This window comes from Lates calcarifer, unplaced genomic scaffold (genome assembly GCF_001640805.2).
Source record: "Lates calcarifer isolate ASB-BC8 unplaced genomic scaffold, TLL_Latcal_v3 _unitig_99_quiver_905, whole genome shotgun sequence".
NCBI lineage: Eukaryota > Metazoa > Chordata > Actinopteri > Centropomidae > Lates > Lates calcarifer.
The window spans coordinates 15,001-22,751 of record NW_026118145.1 but is presented as its reverse complement, the minus strand read 5'-3'; positions in this window follow the sequence as shown (position 1 = coordinate 22,751).

Below are 7,751 nucleotides of genomic sequence, written 5' to 3'. Positions count from 1 at the left end.
CTAAGCAAACAAGTATTGTGTTGGTTATTGTCAGCATGATGATGGAAAAATGAACCAGGTACACCAACCGATTTAGGAGATAAGCAATGATTTTTCTTGATATGATGCAATACGAGTCGACTCTGTTGACTGTTAAGACATCCCAGCACATTCCTGGTTGTGATTGCCAAATTTGGCAAAAATGTACAAACATCGCGTCAGAGGTTTGCATTGTTCATGAATGACCATAGTGTGTGTTTAATCAGTAGCTGAGCTATGCAAAGCTCGCAAATCAGACGTTTGCAGACTTGACAGTCACTCAGACGTGGGGTCTGGAGATAAAGGCTGTGTGCAGGGCTTGGTGAACTCAGGTCATTAACATTACACACAGTTTTATATTGCCCTTATGCAGTTATCTCTGAAAGTCATCTCCAATTACGTAATAGCATGCAATGGTCAACCAATTTGCAAAACCAGAAGGTTTTGGAAACATTTTCAAATTTCTTAAATACCTTTAAGTCACTTATCCATTACAACAACAGAATCAGCAAAAGGGTTTAAATTGGCAATAGTTGTCTTTAAAGCACAGACTTCCTCACACACAGAGAAGAAGAGGAAGGGGAAAAGCCTTGCCTTCTAATGTGATGAGTCAACTCTGTTGACCTTGTTCTCTGTAGTTTTAAGACGTACCAGCTCATTACTGATTGTGATTGCCAAATTTGGAAAAAAAAATTGCAAAAGTTTGCGCTAAATATTGCTGACCCTATCAGGATATGTGCACACAGTAAGATCTCTCAGAAGTAGTTCAGAAGATGTGCTGGCCGTCATGTCAGAAATCAAATGTGTAGACACTGACTTATGGTCAGTGAAGATGTCTGCTGAACCGTAAAAAAACCGAACCGAAAAAAGCAGGGACAAGCATTTTAAGTTGTATGCTTGGTCAATGGTCTACTGCCATGTCTTACTAAGCATATAAAAACAATGCCAATTTACAAACAGCTCCCTTTGCAGGTGTGACAAAAGCAGCAGTGAACATACACCAACGGGGAGTATGGTACTGAAACCAGGATTCAAGCTGCTGCAGAGACTATTTTACACAAGCTAAAACATGTTGAAAACATCACTGATAAAATCAAAGAAATGTACGACACTCTCATCAATGACGACTTTCTGAAAGTTGCACAATTGCGTGCCATCACTGCATCCTGGAAAGCAGCAGATTAACAAGTGTTATTCCTGCTTGTGTTTTTTTTTTTTTTTTGTATACGTGTGTGAATAAAAAGGCTGTGTTACAACTTTATGTTCAACTTTATCAAAGTCAGCAGAAAGAAGGCTCCTGTCAAAGGAGGCAGAACAAAACGCTACAGGATTACATTAAAAGACATATTTTAGGTTGAAAAAAATAGCGCTGATTCACAACCAGTTAGGGGTGTGTGTAAAGACCGAACCGAATTTGTTTACCATTCCATACGCACAGACATCTATTGAAAAATCCACATTTGTTGAAATCCCCCGGGTTTCGGCAATAACAGACACTGGTCCTATAGAGTTTTACATATCGGCTAGTGGGGAAGATTATCTGGATCTGAACGACACATACTTGTTTACCCGTGTGAGGATCACAAATGCCAACGGTACAAACCTGGCAAACACAGCGTATGTGGGTTTTATCAACTATCCAGGATGCACACTATTCTGCAACAAGAGAAAAACAATCCTTTAACATAAACAAGAAAAACAAGAAAACACTTTAATAAGAATAAAAACATTTCTTCAACTTGAACAAAACATTATTTAATATAAATAAGAAAAAATAAAGAACACATAAAAAAAAAAAAAAATCTACCCATGCTGAGGTGTCCTGTGCCCTGTGTGACTTATACCACCTTGATTTGGGTGTTTTAAACCGAGTGCTAAACTGCGGTGATTCAACCCATGAACGTTTTCTACTGATGGGTGAATCATCATATGTGGTCATACTGGACTTGCTGACTGAATCGGCGGCCGCTTTAAACCTTGCACTAGAAGTGTGCACTTTAGTATTTGGTACAGCTGAAAGTGGCACATTTAAATCAGCTAAAGTTTTTAAAAACAGTCCAACTTGCAGGCCTTGAGGAATCTGAGACATTGTGTGCGGCTGTTACACTTCTTATTAAATCGCAGACGTGAGCCTCTGATTGGCTGTTTGTTAATGATAACTCCACCCTGGTCAGTCCATGATATTACATCTGATGCCAGGGCTAACGCTGCCAAAATGAGCTCTGCGTTTCTTTTGTTCTTTTTGGCATGTGTCTTAACACCTCTTCCACAACCAAATTGTCATCAACAAGATGTGCAGCGTCCTGACTTGTGCTGCCTGCGTCAACACTTTCAGTGACGGGTAATGATAGGGTTAATACACCCTTCTCACGCTTATCCTGTCTCACCAGTGACAGGTATCTTTGGAGAATGCTGGAATATTTTTTAGCCTTGTCATACATGTTCATGTCCTTCTTCCCACAATCAGCGTGACCGCTGACAACCAAACTGAACGGGTGCTGTAGTCTGCCATCAAAGCATTGTTCTAATTTAGTATCCATATGGCAGTGTCGTGTAATCAGGCAGCACCCTGTGCTTGTTGTACACCACCTGGACTCTCAACAACTGTTTCATTCAGATGAAACTTCTTTTTATTGCGTTAGATGGTGTCAGATACAGCTGACTGACTTAGGGGTGACTGTTTGAGTTTACAGCATTAAATGTCACACCTTTACACTAAACCTGTATCCTCCCCTGGCATGTATGATAGGCATAGCACTTTGGTCCCCCGGACACAAACTCCGTGAAGTAGTCCTCCTCCTGCCCAGGACCCCCGTCATTTAACTTATCTGTTAAATCACCTAGATAAGGACCCAAAGGAGGGACCCACTCGCCAGGTCGTGATGTGAAGATGACAGAGTCTGTGTCACAGTACAAAACACGTTGCTGCAGGTTGTCCAGTAAATCATACAACATGAGCCTGGCATATGCAGTGGTCATGGCACCTATAAACACATTCACGTCTTTCACCCGGGACCCCCTGCCGTCAGCATGGCTCCACTGCACCATAGCCACATCGTCTGAGATGAAACAGAACTGCCTCACATCATAATGATCGCCAAACATCAGCTGTGTGTGTGTAATCAACTCACACGACTGCATGTTACTCCTCATGCTGAACCTTCCCCGCAGCGAGTTTAGGAGTAATTTATTACAACCCCTAACTGCCTTGTTAACACGGATCTTGGCTGGATCTAACCTGATGCCCTCCTTTTCATAATAATCAGCAATGTATTTTTGCTCATCTTCAGGAGTTTTCACGTGTTTCGGGTAGCCGGATGCCTCCTGTTTGCATTTTAGAAGTGTTTTGACATACTCCTTAAACAAAGTATATGTCTTGCTAGGAAAATGCCACACCTCGTCAATGCAGGCTATTTGGTACCCTTTCTGCAAAGCCTTTTCAAGCTCAAATGTCACCCACGTGCCTGACAGCTGTCTGGCACCGTCACTGCATTCACCGTTTTGACTTTGCTCTTTGGTGCATGTGCGACGCAGAGGGAACATGAGTTTGCCGTGGCACCTGTAGGGCAGGATGGGGTGGTACAGGCCTCTTGGTGGCAGCACAGTGCATTTGACCAAACCAAAATAGCTCTCAATACTGCCAAAGTTGTCATAAATGATTTGCGGGTGGCTGATTGGGTATTCTTTTTTGGATTGAACTGTTGGATACAGACTGGTGAAATCAAAAAAATGATTTTTTTCACTAGTGTCACAGTCAGCCTTGTGGTGTAATTTCATAGTAGTTGTACGGCCACCAAAAAGAGCCTTTCTGAGGTCCAGGCGTTCTGGTTTTTTGTACACCGACAAAAATCCTTTTGCCGCCAGATCTGTGCTTGTCTGCAAAGCCCATTCACACTCCCACATCACAACAACACGCATGCCGTACTGTGACTCCAAGGCGCTCACCGTCTCAGTAAAGATGCGGTAAAGCTCGCCGTGGGGAACCTTGGCTACTGGGTTCGTGTCACTCTCAACGTGGCATTTGACACATCCGTGGTAGAAACACCCTGCGAACTCATAACACGTATTTGTGGCTGTGTTGTAGCCATCCACAAAGTACGGCCCTACTTGCCTCTCGCCCCCCCGTCAGTGCATGTTTTATCAGAATGTTTTGCGTCTTGGCGACATATTCAAGCCACTGTATAGACACATCTGAATAGGTCTTGTTTTGCACCACGTACGCAGGAGCCAGTGTGTCTTTGGGGAGAAACAGCATCTTAAACACACCCATGCAGCTGGATGCCAGAGTGGTAAATACAAACGGATCCAGCTGTGTGCACTGCAGAAATGTCTCACGATATATCAAGCATGCCCTATGCAACACTTCCAAATCGTTACCACAGTAGCGGTGCATTTCCGCTTGAATATCAAAAACTGCCACGGACAGTCTCATACCACGCCATAAATTTGCTCACACTCACTCATGCTATCATACCTGTAGTAGGGAGGGGTCTGGGTACACACCTACATACACCTCATCAGCCCTGGTGTTGAATTTGTGGGGAAAGTAGCCTTTCTCCATTTCTTCAAACCCTAAAGCTGCTGGTGTCTTGGCCAGGCACATAGGTAGAAAACTGAACGAATCAATCCACCGCTGCTGGAATGGTCTGTCATACATGAGAATCACTCTGCTACCTCTCATTGTCACAGTAGGAGCAATTCCATTTCTGACGAAGTACTCAAATAGTATGTAGTTGTCAAAACCAGGTGCATTGTGCACAATAAATGTGTACCCCCGAAATCTTGGGTGCCTGTAGTACTTGACACACGCACTCACACACTTTAATGTGTTGAAACAAAACTCGTTCCCACTCATGTCCATTGCACACACAAAATTGGCCTCATGCTTGCTGCTGTGGTATCTTGTCTCAAAATCATACAGAATGTAATTTTGCTGGGGCTTTTGTTTTGTGACAGGTTGGATAAAACATTGATGAGGCAGGTTGCTGTCCAGTTTACGCTCTCTGCAGTGTGTGCACACCTGTGGGTTTTTTCCTCCATGCTTGTAGGTCTTACCACACACCTCGCAGTATTTTACATTGTCGCATTGTGTCATATTGTGAACGGGGTCTGCTGCCTTGTGTTGATAACAGTATGCTGATTTGCATATGCACTTGCAATCGGGGCATTTCCTGGTATTACCAGGGTGTTGGTGAAACTGGGTGTAGCAGACATTGCAACGATGTTTGCAGATGTGTAGTAATGGTGTTTCATAGGTGCTGTAACAAAAGTGGCACCAAAAAACCAATCATGTAATAGTGGTTGTTGTGTAAATACAGCCAAATTGTTTTATTGTGTGTTGTGAGTCTGAAAACACTCAGACGTTTACGCCCTGCAGCGTGGTGGAAAATTATCATTTTAACATGTAAATGTTTTTCAAATTTGGTGACATCAGTGAATGATACCCGATGCATGTGGTGAAGGCCTACAGCATTGTGTAATTGTTGGGCATACCCCGATTTTTTTGGCTCAGACATGGAAGCATCGGTGATGTGTGCAAGGCATAAACAGAAACACAGCGTTGTCTGTACGCTTAGGATTGTACAGAAACCGCCCCTTTTTAGACAGAATCTCATAAGGCACACTACTCAGCTTTAAACGAGCTCCACCACTTCTGTTCTGTGTAACCAAAACAACAAATTCCAATTCATCATCTGATACAGAGTCATCATTATTTTCCATAACCTGTGACATTTCTTCTAAAAACAAGTCCACATTGTAATCACTGTCAGCATGTTAAACAGCTTGTACATCGCTGGCCAGAGGTGGCCCTCTCAAAACAACATTTAAAAAACACTACCCGACTCTAGTGCCTGATCAATAATACTCTCTCTGCCCCTAGCAGGCACCTTCTCTGGATTATTCCTGTCAATGTTTCTAAAATCGACACTCTGTCGCAGTTCTAGAGCATTAAAGGCAGGTATGTCCCTAATGTGAGCCTGTCCTCAACCAGACTCCAGGTGTGCAATACCATGATCACTTTCAACCAATGGCTCAATTTGTATTTGATCAGCAGACTCACTAACAGCAGCAGCAGCAACAACACGTGATACAGAATTATTAGAGACATCAGAGCCACCCCAGGAACTACAGCATGTACGAGAAGACATTCCAGCACCATCAGATGTAATATCAGGCTCAGCTGAGAATTTGCGCAAGCGCCACCCCCGCTAACGCATAGCATCGAACATTTTCTTAGTGTGTACCTCCCACTGTTTAAATGCCTCCGCGTCAAAGGAAAAAACAACATGTGACCGACTAGTTTTCTTCTTCCAAATTGTCATTATCATTAACAACCACTCGACCAGAGCCGTTACAGCATTTAAGAATTTTGTTGGGTTGGGCCATGGCTTTTTTCCTGCAGCTGATGAGATTACGGACCTGATGTAACACTGTTTAACACTGTGTGAATGTGATTTATACTGTTTATTAGTGACGTAAATGCTTTCTCCAGGTTTTTTAAGTTCTCATTTTTCATTAATCTGGGGAATCTGGTCTAATTTGGTGTTGATTTGGGGAATTTGAGCTAAGTCCACCAATAATTTGGGGTATTTGGTCTAAATTGACATTGATATGATCTAATGTGTCAATTTGGGGAATCTGTTCAAGTCTTTCCCTTATCAGATTATACAGTGACTCTACCTCACTGTCCTCTGCTTATTGTGCCTGATCAGCATCAGGTAAATTACCAGAGTTTGGACAGATTTCATAAAGCGCACTTAAATCAAGCTCAGTCAATTCCTCAAGGCTGTCTAATGGGATATCAGAAACAGTGTTAGGCAGTGTGGGGGTTATTTCATCCACCTCAGCAATAATACCAGCAGAAATACGTTCTTGTTCAATAGCATGTGTTTGTTCTGCTTCCAACACCTCCCCAAAAGCTTGTTCTGATTCCAAAAGTAGTAGTAGTAGTAGTAGTACTAGTAGTCGTAGCTACCTCTGATCCTACCTCGCCTGCTGACCTGTTGATATATATATAAAAAAAATTTTCACACATACAACCAAATTTAACTTCATATAAATAAATAAATATAAAAGTACTCACCTTGTGTCTGTACTCGTCGCATCAGGAGTAGGCACCACTGCTGGTTCTACCACTTCACAAAAAGCCTTGCACTGATTCCAGTGTAGAGTCCTCTGCGTTGTCCCCAAAAGCTTGCTCCAGTTGCGGTGTAGGTGCTGCGTGGTTCTACCACGCCTGTGGTCCTATTGGGTATATTAAAAAAAAAAACATTTTATACATATAATCAAACAAATTTAACTTCAAATAAATAAATAAACATAAAGTACTTACCCTGCGTCTGTGCTTGTCAGAAGTACCTCATTGTGCCTTGCCAACTTAGCCCTTCTCTCTCTGAGCTGCCTCAGTGACAGATCTCCTGCGCTTGGGTATATGTAAAAGCTCTGGAATTAAGCATGCAGATTTAGTTGTTTTAATGCAGTGAATAATCCAGCTAACAACTACACGCTTTAACAAGAATTTAAAACAGAGTCTAGCTGCTGCAAGTTCGCTCTTTCTACAACAACGGGTGAGGGACATAAAATCATATTAGAAATGGTACCTTGATGTCTAAAAGAAATTTTTACGAGTAAAATGCTAAAATGATAAAACACCAACCCCCCACATCAACATGGGATGAAGGGATCCGCTCCACAACAACATCCACAGTCAGAACAGTACCTAGTTAGACCAC